The sequence below is a fragment of the Rhinatrema bivittatum genome, chromosome 4 (genome assembly GCF_901001135.1).
Source record: "Rhinatrema bivittatum chromosome 4, aRhiBiv1.1, whole genome shotgun sequence".
Taxonomy (NCBI): Eukaryota; Metazoa; Chordata; class Amphibia; order Gymnophiona; family Rhinatrematidae; genus Rhinatrema; species Rhinatrema bivittatum.
Window position 1 is genome coordinate 90,696,512 of NC_042618.1, and position 25,431 is coordinate 90,721,942.

Genomic DNA, 25,431 nt, shown 5'->3' on the forward strand with positions numbered 1-25,431 from the left:
CAAACTGAGATTGCAGGGTGAGAGAGGAAGAAACAGTGTGAACCGGGGATTGAAGGTAAGGAAGGGAGTGAACTGATCACAAGTGTAATGGAGGAGGGATAGAGTGAACTGGAAATGGGGATAAAGAAAGGAGATAGTAAACTGGATTGTAGTGGGAGGGAGAGACAAAGTGAACTGGGAATCACTGTGGGGGGAGGGAGAAAGAGATGGGATGGGGACAGGAGTGAACCAAGGTGAGTGAGGGGTTCATGGGGTGGGGAGAGGGAGTGAACCTGGATGAGTGATGGATCAGGTGGGGGAAGGAACTAAAAGTGAGAGAGTGAGAGATCAAAGGGGCTTTGGAAAAGGGGATAAGAGAAAGAGGGGAAGAAGGTGTGATGGGGTTCTATGGCTTCTTTTCTTCTCTACCCCATCCCAATCTTCCCTCTTCCTCCTCCACCCCATCCCTAATCTTCCCTCTCTGCCTTCTCTTCCACTCTATCCACACAATTCCCTTGCTGCCCACCTTCCTTATGTTCTTACATCTCCTGCCTAAGATTTCTTCTTCATTTCCCTCCTCTGTGATCCGCCTATTCCCAGATCCCTTACCCTCCTTCCTCCCCAGACCAATGTATGTTAATTGGGGGTGAAGATGGGGGCAGTTTGCATGGCCTCCTCAACCAAAGATGTATTCCATTGCTCCCGAGTCCAAGTGCACAAAATAAAAAATCAATTAGCAGTTCAGATATTCCACAAAATTACTCAGTTCACTCCTCTAATCCCAAATTATTTGGGCAAAGCTCTCTCTTTGTTCAATCACCCAACAAAATCCATTGTCCTTCTCCAGACCCACTGAAGAAAAAGAGTTTCCCTTGACTGTTTTTCCCCTCTGTTCAGCTATGGGATTCCCTAGGCAGAATGGTGTTCCCTTAGACTTTTAGGATCTTTATTCTCCCAGCTGGCACACAGTCAACAATGTCAGGAGCTGTTTTTCCGCTCCTCCAGCAACCACTGGGTTCCACACTTGAGCCTTTCAAGTCTTTCATACAGATCTCTCCAAAAGACTTCATATCACTTGGTGCCAGACTTTAGCACAACACCTCTAAGAACCATTGGACCAGATCCCCCTTCACGCTCTCTCCTCCAATCTCTTCCAAAACTCTGTGCCTCACTGGAAGCACTCTTTATATCCTTCCAGAAATCCATTCTCTGAAGGAACTAGAACTTCCCATTGTTCAGTGACTGTCACTTCCCTGAACTCTACAAGATAAGTATGATATGGAGAGAGTGGTGGATTTGCATTTTAATGTAAGAATGTCGGTATATAAAAATTATAAATAAATAAGATCCTCCTGTTGTTGGAACATTTGAGCTAAACATACTAGAAAATACTCTAGTGACTTGTAATAGCCTACTAATATCTATATCTATTTATATTTAACAAAGTTTTATATTTTAAAGTACGATGGTCAATTATATGTTTTTATATAATTGTTCTTGGAGGGGTGATAGGGGTCCTTGTGAATATTGAGTTTATTTATTAAAATCTCAAGCAGGAAGGATGGAAGGATGAAGTTTTGCCTTGGATACCTAATACCCTTACACTAGTTCTGCTTGTGTATTTAGTACTTTTGTCTAAAGAGAGGGTTGACTATGTTCCGGAGTACATCCTTTTAATTTTATTTTTCCTTTATTTATGATTACATTCTGTATAATTCTTTGTTTTTCCATAGTTGTATTTCTCGTTGCACTATAGTTTTCTGTGAAGTTTTCATAGAAACATAGAAATGACAGCAGAAGAAGACCAATCGGTCCATCCAGTCTGCCCAGCAAGCTTCACACTTCTTTTTTCTCATACTTATCTGTTTCTCTTGGCTTTTAGTAACCTTAGGTTCTATTTCCCTTTCACCCCCACTATTAAGGTAGAGAGCAGTGATGGAGCTGCTTCCAAGTGAAATGTTAAGTTTGATTAGTTGGGTAAGCGACAGCATAGCTCTCTGCCGTTGAAGCAGAGATATGCGTGAAGTATTAGTATTTCTTCTCTCCTGCCGTTGAAGCAGGGAGCTATACTGGATATGCATTGAAAATGAAGTATGCCTTGAAAGTCACATTAACTATCAAATATTGAAAAGCCTAATAATTGGTAATTGAATAAGCCTAATAATTGGTAATACCTATAGCCCATGAACCCATCCCTGTTTTTTCTTTTGTTTGTTTTTTTTCTTTTTTTAATTGGGAGATGGCACCCCTCCATCCTTCCGCTCCGTGAAGGTGGAACACCAACCACTGGCCACTGGCATCCCGCTCCGTGACTACTGTTGCTCCGTGCAGTGTTTTGCTGCCTGCTCTTTATACGCTTCCTCTAGACCTGATGGATCCACAGTGTTTATCCCACACCCCTTTGAAGTGCTTCACAGTTTTGGACTTCACCACTTCCTCCGGAAGGGCATTCCAGGCATCCACCACTCTCTCCATGAAGAAATACTTCCTGACATTGGTTCTTAGTCTTCCTCCTTGGAGCCTCAGCTCGTGACCTCTGCTTCTGCTGATTTTTTTCTGATGGAAAAGGTTTTTTTCTGACGGAAAACGATCTTTGGATCGTTAAAGTTTTTCAAGTATCTGAAAGTCTGAATCATATCACCCCTGCTCCTCCTTTCCTCCAGGGTGTACATATTTAGATTCTTCAATCTCTCCTCGTATGACATCCGATGAAGACCCTCCACCTTTCTGGTCGCCCTTCTCTGTACTGCTTCAATCTTGTCTCTGTCTCTTTGTAGATACAGTCTCTAGAACTGAACACAGTACTCCAGGTGAGGCCTCACCAAGGACCTGTACAAGGGGATAATCACTTCCCTTTTCTTACTCGATATCCCTCTCTCTATGCAGCCCAGCATTCTTCTGGCTTTTGCTATCGCCTTGTCGCATTGTTTCGCACACTTCATATCATTAGACACTATCACCGCAAGGTCCCTCTCCTGCTCTGTGCACATCAGCCTTCCCCCCCCCCCCCCCCGATCGAATACAGTTCATTCGGATTTCCACTCCCCATATGCATGACTTTGCACTTTTTGGCATTGAATCTCAGCTGCCATATCTTCGACCCCTCTTCCAGTTTCCTTAAATCCCGTCTCATTCTCTCCACTCCTTCCGGCGTGTCCACTCTGTTGCAGATCTTAGTGTTGTCCGCAAAAAGACAAATCTTACCTTCTATCCAGTCCACAATGTCGCTCACAAAGATATTGAACAGGACCGGTCCCAACACCGATCCTTGCGGTACACCACTTAAAACCGCTCTCTCTTCAGAGAAAGTTCCAATTACCATCACACATTGTCTTCTGTCCGTCAACCAGTTTGCAATCCAGGTCACCACCTCGGCACTCACTCCTAAGCTTCTCGTTTTATTCACCAGTCTCCTATGCGGAACCGTATCAAAAGCTTTGCTGAAATCTAAGTAGATGACATCGAACGCTCTTCCTCGATCCAATTCCTTGGTTACCCAGTTAAAAAAGTCAATCAGATTTGTCTGACAGGATCTTCCCCTGGTGAATCCATGCTGCCTCAGGTCCACTAATTCTCCGGACTGTAGATAGTTCACTATTCTCACTTTCATTGACTCCATTACTTTTCCCACCACCGAAGTGAGGCTAACCGGTCTGTAGTTACCAGCCTCCTCTCTGTTCCCACTCTTGTGAAGCGGGACCACCACCGCTCTTCTCCAATCACTCGGCACCACTCCCATTTCTAGGGATCTTTTGAACAGGTCACACATCGGACCCGCCAGCACATCTCTGAGCTCCCTCAGTATTCTTGGATGAATCCCATCAGGTCCCATGGCTTTGTCCACTTTCAGATTCTTTAGCTCTTCCCATACATTTTCTACTGTAAAAAGGTTTTCGTCTGTTCCACTTCCTTCCAGTTTCTTGTTGTGTAGAGATGGTCCTTCTCCAGGGTCTTCTTTAGTGAACACAGAACTGAAGTATTTGTTTAATATATCTGCCATTTCTTCGTCTTTCTCCACGCATTGATCATTTCCACCTTTCAATTTCACTATACCGCTTTGAACTTCTCTTTTCACTGATGTATCTGAAAAATGTTTTGTTATCATTCTTTATCTCCTTGGCAATCCTCTCTTCTGCTTGACTTTTTTCCGACTTGATTAATTTCTTTGTCTCCCTCAGATGAATCAAATATTTTTCTTTGTGCTCCTCCCTTTGGGATCTTTTATATTTCTTGAATGCTGTTCTTTTAGCCTTAATTTTGTCAGCCACCTCCTTTGAGAACCAGATAGGTTTCATTTTTCTTTTGCTTTTCTTTACACTTGGTAATTGCTCCTTTTAGATTGGTCCACTGCTGATCCATATCTCTCTCGTTCTCCCAGCCTTTAAGTTCTTCCTCTAGGTATTTCCCCATTTCTTCAAAGTCCGTGTTTTTGAACTGTAAAACTCAGGTCTTTGTGCTTCTTTTCCATATTCTTTTAGTGATATTAAACCATACCGTTTGATGATCACTGGTGCTGAGGTGGGCGCCCACCTGGACATCAGAGACATTATCTCCATTAGTGAGCACTAAGTCGAGTACAGTTCCTTCTCTAGTGGGTTCAATTACCATTTGTTTGAACAAAGTTACTTGCATGGCATCCACTATTGCTCTACTATTTTTAGATTCTGCAGATGGGATTTTCCAGTCTACATCTGGCATATTAAAGTCACCAATGATCACCACTTCTCCCTTCTTTCCTATCTTAAGGATGTCTTCAACCAGGTCTCTGTCCAGCTCTTCCTTTTGGTTTGGAGGCCTGTAAACCACTCCAATATAAATGGACGCTCTGTCATCTTTTTTTAGGTCGACCCATAGTGCTTCTTCATTGCCCCAATTTCCTTGCAGCTCAGATGCTTGGATATTGTTTCTGACATAAAGAGCCACACCACCCCCTTTTCTATCCACTCTGTCCTTCCTTAATAAGTTGTAGCCTGGTATTGCTGTTTCCCAATCATGAGATTCTGTGAACCATGTTTCTGTGATAGCAACAATGTCCAAATTTGCCTCTGTCATTAGGGCCTGCAGATCTGGGATTTTATTTCCCAAACTATGAGCATTTGTGGTCATAGCTTTCCAGGTTCTCTCTTTAAGGTTATTGCTTTTCCTGGACTCCTTATGAGACTTTAGTTGAGATTTCTTATTCACTTCACTCTTTCCTTTTGCAGTTTTGCCACTGATGACAGAGTCATCATCTCAATTAGCTTTATCCTTTGGTTATGGATCTTGAAATTCTGCATGCAATGGGATTTTTTTTTCTCTTTTCTGGTAACACTTCAATGTTTTTCTCTAGAACTTCTTCAGTTATTAATATAGGGAAGGCTTTTTGTTCTTGTTGCACTTGATACTGAGTGTGTCTCCTTGTCACAGGCCTAATTCTACCAGAGCCTACTGTAATCCTGGTTTTTAATGAATTCCTTAATGACCTGTTTGAGTGGGGGGGGGGGGGGGTATACTTGTTGGCTGCCCATCTGTCAAGAATGGGTGACTGTGGGACACATGTGTTATCCTACCTGAGCCTACTGTATATCTTTTCATTGACTCCTGGTTATTCTGTGGTATTGGGGAATTATTTTCTGAGTAATGCAATGTGGGTGTAATCCTTTTAATTGAAGCTAATTGAGCTTTAACCTCAGTCAGCTCCTTTTTCAAAGAAGAGAGTTGTGCACAATTGGGCAAGCTCTAAGTTTCCAGATGCTTTCCCTCAGAATAAAGGCTCCACAGCAGTTACATTGGATAGTCCTCATTTTGGTAAATTTTTGATTGGTATTTCCTTTGCTGTTAACTATCTACTAATTTATCTTGTTGCTAATGTTAAGTTAGGCAGTCTATATTAGAAAACAAACCCCAGAGGTGGGTGGGCAGAGGGGTAGGGAATCAAACAGTTTAACCTGGGACAAGCTGGGTAGAGCAGGACACTTTCTGGAACTTTAATAGTCCTTTAGCTATTAAATGATCCCTCAGCACTTATGTGCCAATATTAAACAGATTATTATAGAATAGCTATACAATAAGAAAAATGCAGGTATACTGAATCTTTAAACAAACAATTAGCAAGGAACCAAACAACTAATATACAATACCAGACCTAGAGAAAGGTATAAACAGAGCAGTTCTACTTCACAGAGAGCCCAGAGCACTTTTAGAAGGAATAGAGAAAGAAAAAACACAGGAGGTTTGTTTTTGGGGGGTTTTTTCCCCAGAGAGATCACCACAGAAATGAGTCAGAGCTCTAGAAAGAAGGCATAAAGAGATAATGTTTCTTATTACACAGAGTTCAGAGACTATGAGTCAGAGCATCAATAGATGAATAATAAAAACAGTTCTATTATGCACAGATCTCTACTATATAATAATTTCAATTTATCACAGCCTTATCTGCACAAGAAACAGAAGAATCCTCTCCTGGGCTGGCACTAAGCAGTCTGTAATGTTGCAGCCGGTGCACTAGTTAGCTTCCCCCACTCTCTGAATTTGCCACACCCAATCTGGTTAAAACTGAACACCTTTAGGAACCTTCTTAGTCCTTAGCTACTAAATGATCCCTCAGCACGTATGTGCCAATATTATCTTTTTACCGCCGGGCCTAATTTTAATAAATTAAAATACTGTATCGCGTGCACAGGAGTTTGTCAGTTTGGCCTAATACATTTTCCTGGTTCACAGTGATTTTGTTCAGTTCATCTGACTCATCACCCCTGAAAACCATCTCCGGAAATGGTATCTCCCCAACATCCTCATTAGTAAACACGGAAGAAAAGAATTCATTTAGTCTTTCTGCAATGGCCTTAACTTCCCTAAGAGCCCCTTTAACCCCTCGGTCATCTAATGGTCCAACCTCACAGGTTTCTTGCTTCGGATATATTTTAAAAAAGTTTTTATTATTTGTTTTTGCCTCCTTGGCCAACTTCATTTCAAATTCTCTCTTCGCCTGTCTAATCTGTTTTACACTTAACTTGGCAATGCTTATATTTTATCCTATTTTCTTCAGATGGATCCTTCTTCCAATTTTTGAAGGATTTTTTTTGGCTAAAAAATAGCCTCCTTTACCTCACCTTTTAACCATGACGGTAATCGTTTTGCCTTCCTTCCACCTTTCTTAATGTGTGGAATACATATGGACTGAGCCTCTAGGATTGTATTTTTAAACACTGTCCATGCCTGTTGAAGACTTTTAACCCTTGCAGCTGCACTTTTCAGTTTTTTTCCAACTATTTTACTCATTTTATTAAAGTTTCCCTTTTGAAAGTTTAGTGTTAGAGCTGCAGATTTACTTATTGTCCCCCTTCCAGTTATTAGTTTAAATTTGATCATGTTATGATCACTGCAAGGTATTGCATATAGGAAAATATAACTCTTGATGTAGTTATACATTGTTAGGTTCTATAATAGGATCTCCCACCCCGGAAAAAGATCTAGGCATCATAATAGAGAATACTTTAAAATCATCGGCTCAGTGTGCTGCAGCAGTCAAAAAAAGCTAACAGAATGTTAGGAATTATTAGGAAGGGAATGGTTAACAAAATGGAAAATGTCATAATGCCTCTGTATCACTCCATGGTAAAACCACACCTTGAATACTTTGTACAATTCTGGTCACCGCATCTCAAAAAATATATTGTTGTAATGGAGAAGGTACAGAGAAGGCAACCAAAATGATAAAGGGGATGGAATAGCTCCCCAATGAGGAAAGGCTGAAGAGGTTAGGGCTGTTCAGTTTGGAGAAGAGAAGGCTGAGGGGGGATATGATAGAGGTCTTGAATGAGAAGATGTGAATCGGTTATTTAATCTTTCTGATAATAGAAGGACTAGGGGACACTCCATGACTTTAGCAAGTAGCACATTTTTAAGACTAATCAGAGGAAATTCTTTTTCACTCAATGCACAATTAATCTCTGGAATTTGTTGCCAGAGAATGTGGTTAGTGCAGTTAGTAAAGCTGGGTTTAAAAAAGGTTTGGATAAATTCTTGGAGGAGAAGTCCATTAACTGCTATTAATCAAGTTGACTTAGGGAATGGCATCTGCTATTACTGGCATCAGTAGCATGGAATCTTCTTAATGTTTTGGTTCTTGTGGCCTGGTTTGACCTCTGTTGGAAACAGGATGCCTGGGCTTGATGGACCCTTTGGTCTGACCCAACATGGCAATTTCTTATGTTTCTGGTCGAACTTTAAGAGGAGTAGATACCAGGAGGATAGTGTCAGGAGTCTTCTTCCTTAGAAGAGGAATATGTCTTTCGATTCCTTCCATGTCAAAAATCCCATTTTTGGGGAAGCCCCTGGGTCTCCATCCCTGGCAGGTTTATCACTGAACCGGAGCTTTGATTACTTGAATCAAAGCATCTCCTTTTAGGCCAGGGCAGAGGACAGTAGTGGCAGTTATCTGACTGTTTTTGTTGGGGCCCCTTCATTGATTACCGTGTTGGTGTTCCCCATCCAAGGGTGGCTGCCAATGGCAGATTGGTTACTTATGAAACTCAACGATCAGTGATTGTGTCTCAACTTTCAACTGGAGTGTTGACAGGTTTTTAGGAATCGGGAGGCCCTGATTCCAGTTGCTTTCCTGTTCCTTCAGGATTCAACTGGGTTCCAGGGCAACGCTTGTAGATTACCCTCTGGATGCCTGGTTGTCCACCCTTGCAAGGGATGTACCTCATTCTCCGTTTCCCGGAAAAGGCATGTTATAGCTTCTTACTGGAAGTTGCTCTCAGTTCCTTGTGGGACCTGAGATCTGGTCAAGTGATAGCACTCTCCTTAGGTTGTCCAATGGCACAGCAGGACTTATTTTATGAAGAAGCCTTTCCAGAGTAGCTCCCCAGTGAAGATTTGGGGTTTCTCAGAGGACAAGTGGGATGATAGTCCTCACATGGGTGACAGATGGAGTCTGGTATGGAAAACTTCTGTCAAAGTTTCCAGAACTTTGCCTTGGCATATGGAGCATGCTTAGCATGTCCTATACCACGCATCCCTGCAGGGTCCCTCAGTCTGTTTTTTTACGCATAGCTGTTGCAATGCGGTTTGAATGATCTTTTGGCTTTTTTCTCTGAAAATTGTGGAAAACATTTTTCCAAAATTTTTTTTCCTTTGGGTTTTTATGCTCCATTGACACCAATTCCCTATTGGTTTCTTGTTTCCTTTTGCATTGACATCCCTTGTAGTGGCAGTGCCTGCCAGTCATCATAGTCCACTACCATCATTGTCATTTTTGTGTCCCTCTTTTTTCACTTCTGTCATAGCCACAACCTGTTTTTGTTGATTCCCCTGTTGCCCGAGGGCCATGTCTATCACGGATCCCCATGATATATGTGTCCTCTGTCTGGGGGCATTGCATGACATCCGGGGTTGCCACAAGGGGTTGTCGTGCCTGACTCGACAAGATGGAGAAACTCTTTGGGTTGGGGGATGTCCGAGCCATTGACTTCAGCATAGATGGCGTTGGAATTGATGGACCTTGGAACCGCACTGATAGATACCACACCATCGACATTGGTGGGACCATCAGTTCTGTTGATGCCACCAGTGGACAAGGGCTCTGGAGACAGGCCATGTTCGGTCTCCTCCAGGTAGAGAAAGTCAGATTCTTTATCTTCAACCTCGGCACCAGAAGAAGACTGGACCAAGCACCAAGTAAAGCCGAGGGAGCATAGTCATTGGTCACCTTTGATGCATGGTGTTGGGCATGGGGATGCACCAGCTCATGCCATGATGCCCCCAAAGCATCCATCCTCCATCAATGCCGGGGGTCTGTGACATTCTTCACCGGTCCTGGTGCCAGTCACCAATCCACCTTGGGGATCTGAGGAAGATCTGTACATCCTTTCTTCCTCCAGTCAATGTTGGGTTCAGCAACTTTCAAGGAGCAGCTGGAGCAGTTCATTCAGCTGGCAGTGGAGCTGGCACTGCAGAGCATTGGTAATGTGGCACCGAAAGCACAGAGCTCTGACATGTCCGCTTTGGAACTACTTCTGGAAAGGTTCAATGTGCTCGTCGGTGTGTTACCAGGCCAGCTAGTGCCGGTTTCTTGGAGGTCATTGATGCCTGGCGGGGCACAGATACTTCCCCTGACTGATGTGGTGGTCATTTCCGGTTCCTCTGAGGAGAAAGCTCTGCCTAGGCATGCAGAGACACTGCAGTCTGCTGTCCCTATCCAGCTTTTCCAGGGCCTGCATCGGCTTTACTGGTGACTTCATCTCTGGATGAAGGCCAAGCACCCAGTGCCCCATCCCCTGTTGATTACAGTGAGGTTTTGGGTCCCTATGATCCCTGGGGGGATGATACTGCTGAGTCCTCCTCTGAGGGCTGAGAGGGTCTCCCTTCAGAACCATCTCCTCCAGAAGAGCGAAGGATGTCCCTGCTGGAGGACTTATCCTTTGCAGGTTTTGTGCGGGTAATGGTGGAAGCCATTCTGTTTCAGTTATTGATGGAGGCATATGCCAGGCACAAAATGCTGGAGATCCTGTGGTTTGTGGAGCCTCCTAAGGAGATCGTGACAGTCCCAGTGCACAATATCCTTAAGGAGCTGCTGTTGAGGATATATGAATATCCCCTCACAGTACCTCAGGTTAACAGGAAGGCGGGAGTGGTCTACCTAGTCCAGAGGGCTATTATATTCGATAAGCATCTGCTGCCCCACCAATTGGTGGCCATCAAATCCACCTTCAAAAGGGCCAAGCGCTCTTAGATCCATTCATCAGCACCCCTGGGGAAGAACCACAGAGCATTAGATGCTCTTGGGAGGAAAGTGTTCCAGGTGGCCATGCTTATTGCCCACATTGCCTTCTACCAGCTTGACATGAGCCAATAATCACAGAATCTCTGGAAGCAGGTACAGGAGATAGCTGAGCAGCTGCCTCAGCAGCAGCAGGACTCCCTCCAGTTGCTGGTGTATAAGGGCCTGGAGTATGGAAAACATGAGGTCTGTGCGACCTACGATGTTTTCAAAATGGCAGCAAGTGTCTCTGCAGTGGGAATCAGTGCCTGAAGAATGGCAATGCTGCGGGCCTCGGATCTCCATCCAGAGGTTTAAGAACAGCTCACTGATGTGCCATGTACTAGTGGAATCTCTTTGGAGATAGACTGAAGGACACGGTGGCCCAGTTACGGGACCACCATGAGACCCTCCAACAGCTCACCCTTTTCAGAAGTTGACCGAGGCACTGGCTTGTGCTTAGGAGCTCTCTGCTGCCTGGGATGGCCACAGGTGCTCACATGCTGCTGACAGGGGTGAGAGGGTAGAGGAAAGTACCTCCTTTGGTGATAGAAAGACTTCCTCTGCCACTGCCTGACCAGCCTCCTGGATGAGGAGTGCGGGTATGGAGTGGCAGTGGCGAGCTGTTGGATTGTCTAATGGTGTTCCCATAATTGGGCCACCACGTCCCTCACCCTATCTCTAAAGAGATTCTCCCCAGTACATGGCATATCAGTGAGCTGTTCATGAATCTATGGATTTACGTTTATGTGTTTGTGACTGTTTGTAAGCTATTTGTTATGCTTGTTTTTCTGTACATTGCTTAGTGTATTATTTGAGGCGATTCACAAATCTAAATAAAGATAAATGCTAAAGTTCTTTGTGAACCAGCGGTCCAGTATGACCTAGGACCAGTGGGTTCTGTCCATTGTCCATCAAGGCTACCAATTAAACCTATTGGGTGTCCTGCCAAATTGCCCCCCTTGCCTGTTTTGGGGGCCGGTAGTGCATCAGGAAGTCCAGTCTCAGTCCATCACCTCAATTGGATTTTATAGGAGACTTGCTAGACATGGCTCAGGCAAAAGCCTTCCTGCCTCATTCACAGGCTGCCACCCTGGCATCCTTAGCAGCAGAGATCCAGGGAAGACAGGAGGTGTCAGTGCGGCTCATGTTGAGGTTGTTGAGCTACATGGCCGCAACCATCCATGTCACTTCCTTGGCACATTTACACATGCACAGAGCCCAATGGACCCTGAGGTTGTAGTGGCACCATGCCATGCAGAGCCTCCAGGCTTGCATCTGAGTCACCCTGTTTCTTCGGGACTCTGTCTTGGTGGTGGGTACTCTCCAATCTGGAATAGGGGGGGGGGGGTCTCTTTCTGGAGTCCTCCTACACAAATTGTCCTAACCATGGAAGGATCCACCCTGGGCTGGGGAGTTCATGTAGAGTGCCTGCGCACCCAGGGCCTCTGGTCCATTCAGGAAAACTGTTGACACATCAACTTCCTGGAGCTCCAGGCAATCAGATATGCACTATGGGCTTTCAGAGATCGGCTGTCCAACAAAGTTGTTCTGATCCTAACAAACAACCAAGTAGCGATGCGGTATGTCAACAAGCAGGGAGGCATGGGATTGTACCTCCTGTGTAAGGAAGCAGTCCAGTTTTGGTCATGGGCCCTGTCCCACAGGTATCTGGCAGGTACGGAGAACATGGTGGTGGACAGATTGAGCTGTACCTTCAGATCCTACGAGTGGTCTCTGAACCTGGAGGTAGCAAATTTGATCTTCCACCTCTGGGAGAGCTCAGACATAGATCTGTTCATGTCCCCCAGAACAGGAAGGTAACTCAGTTCTGCTCTCTGTACAGGACAAACGGAAAACCAGCCTCAGACACTTTTGCCCATCATTGGGGCAAGGGTCTTCTGTATGCGTATCCTCTGATTCCCTTGCTGGTGAAGACTCTTAAAGCTTCACGTGGACAGAGGGACTATGATCCTCATAGCCCCTCATTTGATGAGAAAGGTCTGATTTCCACTATTACAGGAGTTGTCCTTTGGAAGCCTATCAGTCTGGGGACTTCCCCAGATCTCATCATCAAGATCAGGGCAGGCTGCAGCATCCCAACTGCCAGGCCTTGTCGATCACAGCCTGGATGTTGAGAGGTTAATCCTACAGCCGCTTGATCTTTCTAAGGATCTGCCTTATGTCCTAGTTGCTTTTAGAAAACATTCTACAAAAAATCCTATGGACTAAAGTGGAGGAGGTTCTCCCTGTGATGTGAGAAGATCCGTTCTCCTGCCCCACACAAAAACTACTTGACTACCTTCTGCACCTCTTAGAAGATGGCTTAAAGATCAATTCCATTAGGGTTCACCTGAGTGCGAGTGGCGAGTACTACCAGGTTGTGGAAGTTGCGGCCATCTCTTTACAGCTTATAGTTGCCCATTTCATGCAGGAACTGCTTCAGTTGAAGCCTTCCCTAAGGCCTCCTGCTGTGTCTAGGGACTTCAACATGGTACTAGCTCAGCTGATGAAAGCTCCTTTTGAGCCGCTGTGCACTTGTGACCTGAAGTACCTGCCCTGGAAGGTCATATTTTTGGTGGCGGTCATCTCAGAATGCAGGGTCAGTGAGCTCCAGGCCTTAGTGACTTATCCACCTCACACTAAGTTTTATCATGACAAGGTGGTCTTGTGCATGCACCCTAAGTTCCTGCCTAAGTGGTGACAGACTTCCATCTTAACCAGTCTATCATCTGTTATGCTCAGGCAGGACTGCATCTTGAGGGTCATGACAAGGCTCATTCTCTCAGAGCCATGGCATCATTGGTGGTTCATTTGTGAGCAGTTCCCATGGAGTTCTCTCCACCATTTGCATCTCACTATTGTGTGGATAGAGATGGCAGATGTGACAGTAGGTTTGGCCAATCTGTCCTTTGTAATCTCTTTGAGATGTAGAACTCAACTTTCCCTGCCTAGGGCCCTTTCTTTGGTTTCAGGCTGTCTCCCCCTCTGTTTCCAACAGCATTGATATTGTTGTGCCCATTGGCACCTGGTTGGTGTCTGTTGGTCCCCTTTTTTGTTGGGAAGCAGCCTGTAGCTAGGGATTCACCCATGTGTGAAGACTACCATCTTGCTTGTCTTTGGAGAAAGCAGAGTTGTTTACCTGTCACAGGTGTTCTCCAAGGACAGCAGAATGTTAGTCCTCATGAAATCCATTCGCCTCCCCACGGAGTTGGGTTTCCCCTATTTTTGTTATTTTGAAACTAATTCTATGTTATAAGACTGAAGAGAGACCCCCTTGTAGATGCGTGGTATAGGGCATTCTGGGCAAGCTCAGTATGCCAAGTCAAAGTTCTGGAAAATTTGACAGACGTTTTCGATGCCAGGCTCCATCTGATGATGTCACCAATATGTGAGGACTAACATGCTATCCTCGGAGAACACCTGTTACAGGTAAGCAACTCTGCTTTTCCCATCCAGGAGTCACCTTTGATACTTACTGAGCTCAATCGGCATTTTTTGATAAGGACCACTATTGCCAGTCACTCTCATCTGCGGGACCATACCTCGGTGAGGTGCTTTCTATTCCATCTAATTGGTGAGTATGCCTTTCAACCTATCTCCATATATGGCTGAGGGAGGTGGGGGATGAGGGACCCCACAACAGAGGTGCTTCTCTTTGGATGCAGTGACTTGCAAGCTATACTTCCCTTTCTGGGAAGATGAGAAATTTGTAGGGGGGCTGGAATTATCTGTTTTGTTATATTTTAATGATTTTATCTTGTTTAAACTGTAGTCTTTGTATATCTACATGTAAATAATCTACCTCTGTAAAGTTTATATTTATTCCTTACTATTCTTGTCTCCTTCATCTCCCAGTTTCAATGACCTTGTTATATTGTAACTTTTTGCCTCTTCTGCACTGGTTAAAAGAACAAAGTTATTACACATCCCTGTTATTTGTAAACCGGCATGATATGATTGTATCATGAATGCCGGTATAGAAAAGCCTTAAATAAAATAAATAAATAAATAAATAAATAAATATATCGCTTTGGGCGATAGTTTTATCAGAAATGCTATTAAATAAAATAAATAAATGCAGCACTCTAGGTGAGGGAACTGGTAGTGGCTTCTTCTGTGTGTCCTGGGTCAACACTTTATTGCTTACAAATGTTCAGGTTTTAGGGGGTGCAGTGTACCTGCATATTCCCAGGTCTAATACCAGCATGCCAAGGGTCATGTAGTTACCCTTTGCCGAGGTGAGCATTTGGCAATTTGCCTGGTCAATAGTGTGATGGTTTTCTTGGAAGTGCAACCAGCGGTGGGGGGGGGGGGCATTCTTCCTTATACACAAGAATGGATTGTCTGCTGCATTTGCAGTTTGCTGTGTTACTTATCAGGTGATTGTGAGCTTGGGTGGAGATCTGTAATTTTATGGTACACATTTCTTTCATATAGGAGAGGACACCTCTGTGGTTGAGGCAGGATGATCTTTGGTGCATTGATCATTGGCATTTTGAGGCTTTTGTGTCCTATGTATGGATGGATATGAGTGGTTTAGTAGGGAGTTCTGTGTAATTTCAACTGTTTCTCTTCTTTTTTAGGAGTCCGTATGGGCTCACAAGAGGGTGCTTGCCCGCCCGTATGGGGAACATCTTGGTCTGGCTCAGGATTGAGTCCCTTTTTGGGGGTGTTGGTCTTCAAGGAATGCATTTAGACCAGCTAAAGACCTTTATGCAGCAGATGCTTAGTATTTTTCCTCTGCCGGAAGTGGTGATCATCCATTTGGGGGGGGCAGGCAAGAATTTAGGAAAATTGTCTAGTAAGGCATTTATTGCAATGGCCCAAAAGGACTCAATTTTTTTGATGAATCTATTGCCTGAGTCAAGAATAGGGTGGTCTGACATCCTGTATAGGCCTAGGTTGAGTTAGCAGCTGCTTTGGAGTGGGGTATCCAGTAGTCGAACAGACAAATTGGCATTTCAGTGGTTTCTCAGGGGTTTCCATGTTGAGCATCTTTGGACATGGATTGCTTCTTCGGGTTCTGCAGGTCAGATGGTGTGCATTTGTCTGATAGCGATAATGATTTGTTCAATACTGATATTCAGGATTTGCTGAAGTGGCTGCTTGTCTCATGTCAGATGGTTGCAGTTTATTTTTTTTTTGAGGGAGGCCGGGGTCTATTCCGGGAAGGGCTGCATCCATGGTAGCAACCCAAGCACTTTCAGTAGCTGTTAAATGGTTAAGTTTGGGATATAGATAAAGGATGGGTGAGGCGGCTGTAGTCTGGCGGGGAGGCTTGGTTTTACCTGCAGTTGTTAGTCAGTGGAGTGCTGACTGGTCGGCATGGGGTCATGACAGGGAGATTGTGGCAGGTAGCCAGAATGGCCGGTTGCTATGGGAAACTAGGGTTGACGTTAAGCTGTCACCGCTGGGCTGTGGCAGGGTGGCTACAATGGTGGTAGAGGTTGTGGCTAAGCTGAAGATTATTGTTTGGGCTTGGGTTTTACTGTTACATGGTTAATTATCAATGGTTAATAAACTACGGCCTTATTTAACTCCACCTCTCAACTATGTGTGATTGTTTTGGGTTCACTGGTGGGGACTGGAGTGGCACCGGTTACCCTGACTCCCCATGTTGTGTAAACTCTTCTTTGCTACTTTTTTCTCTACATCTACGTTTCTCTTTGCTCTATTGTTTTTTACCTGTTTTTGTTACTCTGTGTATATATTTACTTAGAGGTCCATATTCAGCCATTGAATATCCCTGCAAATTTAGTTGGATAGGTTTATATGGCTAACTTTGCTAAGCAGGAGCTGAATATAGAAGAACAAGTGTATTCTTCTGAGTTGGTATAAATGGATTGTCTCTCACAGATAATTTTGGTGATCTTGAGAGAAATCTACTCTTTTTTGTCTTGTAGATCCCCAAAGCAATAGAATTACCAGTGCTCTGAAATAACTTAGCAAAGAATAATTTGCTGGGATGGACTTTGATGGTAGTCCCTAGTTATGTGAGCATAAAGAAATTAAACAAAGGTTACTAGAGGGGAAGAAAGATAAAAATGAGCCAAACAGAGCATCAGTTTTTACAATAGGCATTAGGGAATTGCAATATGGATTAGAAACAGAGAAGACTGTGAAGGAATAAAAGGGGCTCTAAACAATATCTTTACCTAGAATAAGTGTTAATCCTGAAAAAGAAAGCAATGTTCACAGAGGGATTTGATGTGTTCAGGGTGAATGCCTCTTTTCTTATTAAGCAGATAATGCTGTTTGTCCACAAAATAATAACAGCATATTTGTACAATTCAGATAATAATCCTCTGAGAAAAGGAAGATTAAGAAGACCAAAACATCTTTTAAAGGTTTTTCTGTTTAAAGTCATTACACAGACATTATTTTATATTTTGAATTCTGAAAAGACTTAAAAATCAGTCTTAGTGGCCAAGTTCTAGCATTTTTTAAATATATTTTGATTTAGTTATTTCAAGATCCAAGCAGGTTTAGCTAATGTAGGAGCAACTTGGCATAATTATTTTCCTATTTCATTGGTGTCCTATTCAAAGCAGAGCTGGAATACAACCATGATTCTAAACAGCACCATAGTTACCTGGGCATTATGGTTAAGGGCATAAGGATAAATTGGATTTTGAACCCGGTATGGAAAAGTAGCCTAGATGGTAAGTTCTGGATGTCAGGGAGCAACTTATTCCATCACGAGGGTACAAATAGGGAAAAATGCTTGGAAGGGAGTGTTACTTGGTTTGAAGAGAGTAAAAGAAAAGAGGGGAGATAACATTAAATGGAGCAAATGAAGCAGAGAGTATTGGCAAAGAAAGATGGCAGAATGTAATTGTGCATGTGGATTTACGGGCATACTTTTGAAAACTGAAAGCTTGCATGTAAGTCCCCTCCCCACCTTAACACCTACTTGTTATGCAGTTAAAAGTAGCACACAAAATCATGTTCCATATGAACTTTTACACATATTGATCCCAAACTGTGTGTGTCCAAGTACATCTGGAATATTGTTAGCTGCCATGGAATTTGGATATTCTGGGTTATAATCGTTTTTGAAAATCAGTCTGTTCTATTTATTTAAAACTGTGATTTACGTCCAGAAACTGATGACCCAGATAGAGATTGGACATTGTAATATTACTTTTGAAATGGAAACATCTAGTTTTAATGATTATAAGATGTGTATCTTTCCAGGGTACTCAATAAAAAAAGGAAACGCTTCCTGACTATGCAACATGAACTTATTTCCTTGAGGTTAACTTTGTGTTTCATTTTCCATCATTTTCTATGTAAATGCATTGTTAAATATTTGTTGCACGCCCTGTCCGTGCCTGGGCCTGTTCATCTTGCTAACTCCTCTGCATGTCACGGGTCGGCCTCCCCAGCGGCAGCCGCGAGCTCCGCTAGGCCTCGGTGTCCTGCGACGGTGGTCGCCGGGCCTTTCACTGCACACCAGGCCTCATGCCGGAGTACGGCATCTCCAGTGGCGTTGGTCATGCCCCTACATGTGCACACGGACCGCCCGGCCTCTTGTAGGGCCAGGGGCGGGTCCTAGCTCCGCAGCACGCCCTGATTGATGGAACTATATCAGGAAGTCCCTGCCTGCACTTCCTTGCCTTGGCAATCGGGTTGGCATTGTATTGTGTGCTAGGTTGCCTCCACGTTCACAGTCTTGTTCCAGGATCCTACTGTTCCAGTCTTGTTCTAGTGTCCTACTGTTCCAGCGTCTGTCTGTTCGTCTTCCCAGGTAGTACCCTCGGACTGTCTCTCTTGTACTAACCCCGGCCTGTTCCTTGACCTTCCTTTCTGTTGCCTGCATCTTGACCTCTGCCTGCCTTGTGACCTTGTCTGACCTCTGGAACCTGACCTCAGCCTCGACTACTCCTTGGATTCTGATCTCGGCTACCATTGACTATGTCTCCTGATTCTGGCTCTGTCCCTTGCCTTGTCATCACCTACCCTGTTTGGGCCTTCCTTGCCTCTCCAGGCCAACAGTGTAAAGTCTGACCGCGCTCCCTTGCTGGTCGTGGGCATGCCTCTCTACTACCTCTCCGGGAGACCCTGCGAGGCCCACCTAAGTCCAAGCAGCCCGGGTCCCTACGGGCTCCACCCGGTGGGACCTCGGGCTTCCAGTGGTGAAGCTCATCCTAGCCTCTGTCTCCTCCTGTGCTCCGCCCCCTGGGGGCAGGTGCTTCCTTGTCCATACCAGGGAGCCATTCTCTACTGCTCCAGGACAAGCAACAATATTTGAATGTTATGTTCACTTGCGTCCTATCTAATAAAACTTGTGCAAAACCAATTTTAGTGTGGGCTTCCAAAAATATTCTAACTTGATCATTAAAAGGACACTTAAAGAGTGATGCAAAAAGATTTTGTGTGTATGCAGTAAAAAATGTTAGAAATAGTTGGCCCGATTTTCAGTGCTGGCCAGGTAATTAATTTAGCTGGATATGACTTATCCAGGTTAGTTACAAGGGATATAGAGCAGCATGGTTATGCTGCTGAATATCTACTGTAAAGATCCAACTTAGCTGGACAAGTAGTGCTGCCCAGATCTGGCCACAAATTGGCCAGCTGAGAGATAACTGAATAAGTGACTTATCCGGCTATCTAGTGGCTGCTGATTTTTAGCAGACCATTAGTTAACTGGATAAGTCCTACTTATCCAGCTATCCAGTGCTAAATGCAATTTCAATAATAGGCCCGCCATGGTTACTCTGTTCTCATGCATGGAAACACTAAAATACATCAGATAAACACCAGGAGAATGCTACGGAATATAAATCAAATAAATAAATAAATAGAATAAGCATGCTAAACTGAGCATGCTCAATGCTTTTTCTCTTCATTTCTCTTGCTGGTTTTCAAGGCCTATATAACTAAGCCTGATGCATCAGGGTTGCTTGTCAGTACAAAGGGAAGTCGTGACAGTTAGTTCACTCCAGGTGAAGATGTCAAAGGAATGCAGAAAGTCCCAGGAGAGCAGAAAACTGGCATGACTGCATATTTTACAATTCTGTATCTTATGTATCAGTAAAGAACTTCAAAGGGTCAGAAGACAGAGCTGGGAATAGAAGGGAGCATTTAAGGAAGAGACCCATGGAAGAAGCTGGCCACTTTGAATCAAAAGGGCACGACATCTGATCATTTATCTTTCTATGACCGCCCTGTAACATGAGCAGTGCACAGACTGCTGCTGTCTCAAAGTTCACAGATATTGAGCTTTGAACTCAAGCGCAGCAGAACGCCTTTTTGGCTGGGGGGAGGAGCAACCAAACGTGGCCCTTAACTCCACTCCCAGTTCCACCCCGTCAATGTATTACTTTGTGTACAGTTAAAGTCATTCTTTCTTACATACATTCTTTGTATAAATAAGATTAGAAATATTCATTCCCAGACCCGGCAATAAAATACTTGATATTAGAAAATTGCTAGGGTATTTTTTTTTTGCCTGTGGGCAGAGATACTCTGCCCAGAGATAAAGCTGGATGAGCTAAAGCCTGGGTGGCTCACCATGTTCCAACACCTATGCAATGTTGGCAACTCCTACCTGAAGAAAGTCATTAGATTCACTGTGAAAAGTCTCTAGATTGAGTAAAAAGTAGCTAAAACCATGTTGTTGCACAGTGGTGTCAGTATAGCTGGTAAGCCTAAGATTGGTGGCAAAAGACGGGTGGCTCACAGTCACATACTCTCTCTTGATGGCTCAGAAACTGACACACATTTGCATTGTCAGTCACACACACATGCTCACAGTCTCCCAGACACAGACACACACACTTTCTCAGAAGCTATGACATATATACGTATGCTTCTCCTGCTGCTCGTATGCTCACTTACACGGTAATTTTACAATGAGCTTGCATGCGCCCATACACCTGCTAGTGGGTTTAGAGTTATAGCTGTCCTATGCTGGGGTGCTGGCTAATCTATAATCAGGCAAACTGTGTCCTGAATTCCAATTTACTGCTCCTAGGTCTCCTGCTTTCACAGCGCTGGGCAGAATGCTTGGTGATATCACTACTGACCTGTCTTCCCACTAGGGATCATTGTAGCATTCCTTTAGTTCACCTTCACAATGATATCTGGCAAAACTAGAACTATCTCTTAATATCCAAAAACAAGTCCATGAAGCAGAAGCATTCTTTTAGTTACTTTTATTATTAAACTTCCCTGGTGCCATCTTCATTCAGGAAAATCTCAGCTTTTACTGCCCCAGCAGCATTATAATTCTTCCTTGACAAAATCTCAGGCAAAATTCTTAGGTTCAAATAAAGCAGTTGCCATTCCAGGCCCTCTACACTCTCAGGCAGAGACTAATCAAGCTTCCAGCCACTTTCACCAGCCTAAGCAGTATCTAGTAAAAAGTATTTGCTTCTCTGGGACACAAGAGATTCATTGAGGCAACTAGTACCATTAATTAGGAGTTTCCATGCTATATAGATACAGGGCCGGTGAAAGGGTATTAGGCTCCCTAGGTGCCTTCTGCCTTGTGCCAGTCCTTCCCGGTCATGCCACCCCCCACCCCGGTCTTGGCCCCCGACTCCCAGTCCTACCTCATTCAAGGCATGCCGCCGAATCTCTACTCTTCTTTGCCACGAGCAGGACAGGTGATGTTCACGGCCCAACACTGCTGCTCTTTGGCACCCCCTAATGGTCGGCACCATAGGCAACCACCTAGTTCACCTAATAGGTCGCGCCAGCCCTGTATAGATAGCCCTGGCTGGTAATGCCAAATACCTAATTTACTAGGGACTGAGTTCATTCTAGTACATTTCAACTCCTTGATTTGCTAAGCAGGGAATAGCCTACTCTTCTGCAGATCCTAGGCAAATTTAGTGATTTAGGGAGAGTTTTTCCTACTCCAAGACTTTACATTCCTTCTTGCTAATCTAGGGGTGGGATCTTCTCCTGTGAAATTCCCACATACAGCTTTCTAATTAAGCCTGGTCTTTTACTTCTGGGCGTCTGACAGATACAGTTTTTTTAAAAATTCAAACAAAGCACTATTCCTATGTAACTATTTCCTCTCTGCAGTTTATAAGCTGAGGAATGATTTACTCCTGAGCCTGTCATCAAGTCTCTATTCACTTATAAGACCAGTTTGTATGTTGCAACCATTACTCGTATTCTCTATACTACTGAATACCATAGATTCCCCTGGTTCAGCAACCCCTACCTGGGCAGAACTTAGCACAACAAGCAACCCCAAACTTCAACCAGATTATAGCCTCACTAGCTTCTGCCCTATTCATCTTTCTTCTGTGGCTTCCCTCACATACTTCTACAAAAACATTCCTTTCATTTTCAGTTTATAGCAGTGTCCTTACGCAGTATGGCAAAAGAAAACTATAACTTAACTTAAAAGTCCTGTTGTGTGGAGAATCCTGTTTCAGGGTCCTCTTCCTCCGAGTCACCTCTCATGGTTAGTTCTCCCGTGATTGCTCAGCCTAGCCTGATTTCCTGCTCAACTGCTCCACAAGACTCTTATACCCCTCCCTCAAGTCTTCCGAGAGGCGATAATCAAGCCACCCAGTCCTGAGTCAGGTGTGATGGCTTCTGGCTCAAGAGACTAGGCAGAGGCACTCTGGGAAATGTAGTTCCGTGCACAAGTACTTTTGCTTTTCTCTTACTTCTACCCAATCTTGCACTGCTCCTATGGGTTTAACCAGGGTTTTCTGCACAGGGACTAAGCCACGACAGGTGCATCACCACAGTGCCCAAATATTCATTAAAAAGTAGATTTTTAGAGCTGCACGCAGGCGCACATGTGCACACATTTGCCGGCATGCGCACATGGTGCGCTGATTTTATAAAATGCGCACGTATATGCGTGCATGTTATAAAGTCCGCAGTCTCCATGCGTAAGTTTGGAGATTTTAGTAGATGCGCATGGCAATGCATTAGGGCCTATTTCCTTGTTCCCTCCCAGTTCACCTCTGTAAAGGAGCAGACTTCCTAAACCCCCTACCTAACCTTCCTAAAAATCTGATGGCTATCCTAAATTAAAGGTCATTGGATCCCGGCGCGTGCTTGCGTGCAACTCTGACTTAATAGCGCTGTCCCGGCCCTCCCATGCCCCACCTACATTCTGCCCAGACCCCGCGGATGGCCCTCCCCTTTTTGTGAAATTGTTTCCTATGCACGTACTGGGAGATATACACGTGGTTGCGGGCCTGTTAAAATCCACACAGCCCCAGCATGCCCCTTTCACGCGCGTATCTTCCAGATTTGCTGCGCATAGGGCTTTTAAAATTCGCCCTTTAGCTGGCCAATTTCTCAGTTAGTTGTCTAAATGCTTCTGAATATGGACTCCTGTGTCTCCTTTATCACTTTCTTCTCTTTTTCATTCTCTCCCTCTCGCCTCTCCTCCATATTTCCCTTAGCCTGCTTGTGCCCTGTGAAAGCTTTCATTGGAGAGGGGAGAAGGGAAACTGGGGATGCCCACTGGTTAATCACTGGCTAGGCGCCCCCCTCAAATATTGTTGTTCAGGATGAAGCTTCTGAATTCCTGTAGTGCTCAGTAGCCAGACTAACCATAGAAAGATAGCATATTTTCCCTTTGAAAATCTAGGTTCAAAATCCATGGATACAAAGTAGAAGTGGGCTTCGTACCTAGGTAGACAGTTTGAAAATTGTCCACTAAGAGTTCTCTAAAACGGTAGGGGAGGTCAGCTTGGACATGTTCAGAGCAGTAGAGAGGCAAGAATTCCCCTGTCTAGATAAAGCCATGTTTTTGGAGGGTGGAAGGAAAGAATCAGGGCAATTGTGTTGTAAGCCTGCTCTCTACAACAAAATTCCATGATTCTGCAGCCAAGGTGTGATCCTCTCATTTCCTGCTCTCCCTTTCACCAGCAGAAAGTGTAAGAAAGCAGCATTTCTATTTGTTTCTGCCTCCTCTGTTAGCTTTTATCTGATGTCTGACCATGCCAAACCTGTACATTCAGATGTCAGCAGCCAGCAAAGGAGGCAACAGCAGGTAGCAAGTGTTGGCTGCTCTCCTGTTGTTCACAGATGGGAAAATGGTAGGATCATGCAGGAGAGGGATGAGAGAGAAAGAGAGGCACTGGAGTGGGAAGGAGTGGGTAGGTAGAGAGAAAAGACAAAATAGCATGATGAGGTAGAGAGGGGAAAGAGGAAGTTTGTGTGTGAGTTTTGAGGGAGAGAGAGAGAAGTATCAGTGTGAGTAGGAGGGGAGAGAAGAAAGACTGGGGTAGGGGAGGTGAGAAAAACACCAGTGGCAATGGGAGAGGAGCAATAGAAATATTTTTTGGGGGGAGGAGTGTCAGGGAGGTGAGAGAGAGTCACCAGAGGGGTGCAGAAAGGGAGACAAAGGCATGAGTGTATTAGGAGTAGGAAAGGAGGGATGGATGCATGAGCGCCACATTTTATAGAGGCCTTGTACTGGCTGATTTGCTCTGCTCTTGCCCTGCATCCAGAAACGAACTAAAGCATGCATGGGAGAACCTTTCTGCACATCACCTATTTCAGGTTGCTTGTAGATTGTGAAGTGATTATCATGTCCATCTTTCTTCTTAATACCAATGGCTTATAAAATAGTAAGAGAGAACTAAAATAGCCTAACAATATAAGAAATTCACCGCTTTCATTGCTGCGTTATTGGTAAAGTTGATCAAACGAAGGAGGTGTTTTGAAAGATGCTATCTAATCTATTCTTAGTGTGGCCAAAGAGAAAAAAATGACATTTTTTACCTGGCTGCTGCCATAAAAGCAGGGCTGGGCAGAGAGAGGCTGCATTTTGTTTTTTTTGTGCTGTCAGCCAGTGCCATCCGCTGCGTCTCTGTGGTGCAGGGAGGAGGATTGCTGCTGCTTCTGCGATAGCAGGAGAGTTCAAAGCTGTCACGGGAGCTTTCAGTTTGGCAGCGGCGGCCTTGGGGAAGCTGCTGCTGCTGCTGCAGGAGGAAAGCAGCGCATGATTTCGGGTCACTGGGAAAGCCACCAGCGCGAGCAGGAAGGCAGACCAAGTTGCCCGGGATCCCGATGACATCACTTCCAGGTCCCACGAATCAGCTGCGGTTATTTATTTTAAAAAATTTTTAGACCACCTAGTCAAGGATTCAAGGTGATTTGCAATAAAAACATACATAGGTAAAATTGCAATATTAAGCATACAACAAGCAAAACAATAAAAAATGTAGCTTAATTGAATGGTTAAAATAAAAAGTTAAAACCCAGACACATAAAGTATAAATAAATGAAATAAACCCCTGGATTCAGGTGCAGGAGGTCTGGGGAGGCTTCCATGCGATTTTCAGAGCCGTGATTTAAAAATGGCAGCTGCGACAATAAAAGTGTTAAAATCATAAGTAGCTGATTCACATGATGTTATTATTCATATCGTTTACGTGACAGTTATCCATGTGACCCATGGAATATTAGCCAAATTGAGCATTCATTAACTTTCACGGGGAGCTTGCCAAGGATTATTAGCTGAAGGGGGCAGTATTCAGACTCTGCATTGGTGCAAAGCCCAGGGGTTCAGTTTACCTGCAGATCTTGCACCAATTTTGAAAGTAAAATATATGTACTGTACTTTGGCTTTGAAACTTGTGTTGCATTCGGCGGTCCTTAGGCTGTCCCCATATCTGCCATGCCCATCTCCGCAGCTGGCCCAGAGGTGTTCCACTTCAGCATGGCAGGACACCACTGACAAAGACACCGATGGCTTCCCTAGGGCGCCG

At 44.3% G+C, this 25,431-nt stretch overlaps 1 long non-coding RNA gene across 1 annotated transcript in view; it reads right to left on the bottom strand.

Annotated features, from left to right (window-relative positions):
* The window catches only part of LOC115089982, a 156,825-nt gene extending 132,124 nt beyond the window's left edge, over positions 1-24,701 (bottom strand). The window contains exon 1 of the long non-coding RNA XR_003856284.1: positions 24,443-24,701. This is a non-coding gene — a long non-coding RNA (uncharacterized LOC115089982). The remainder of the gene's footprint in view (positions 1-24,442) is intronic.
* Positions 24,702-25,431: the final 730 nt, after the last annotated feature.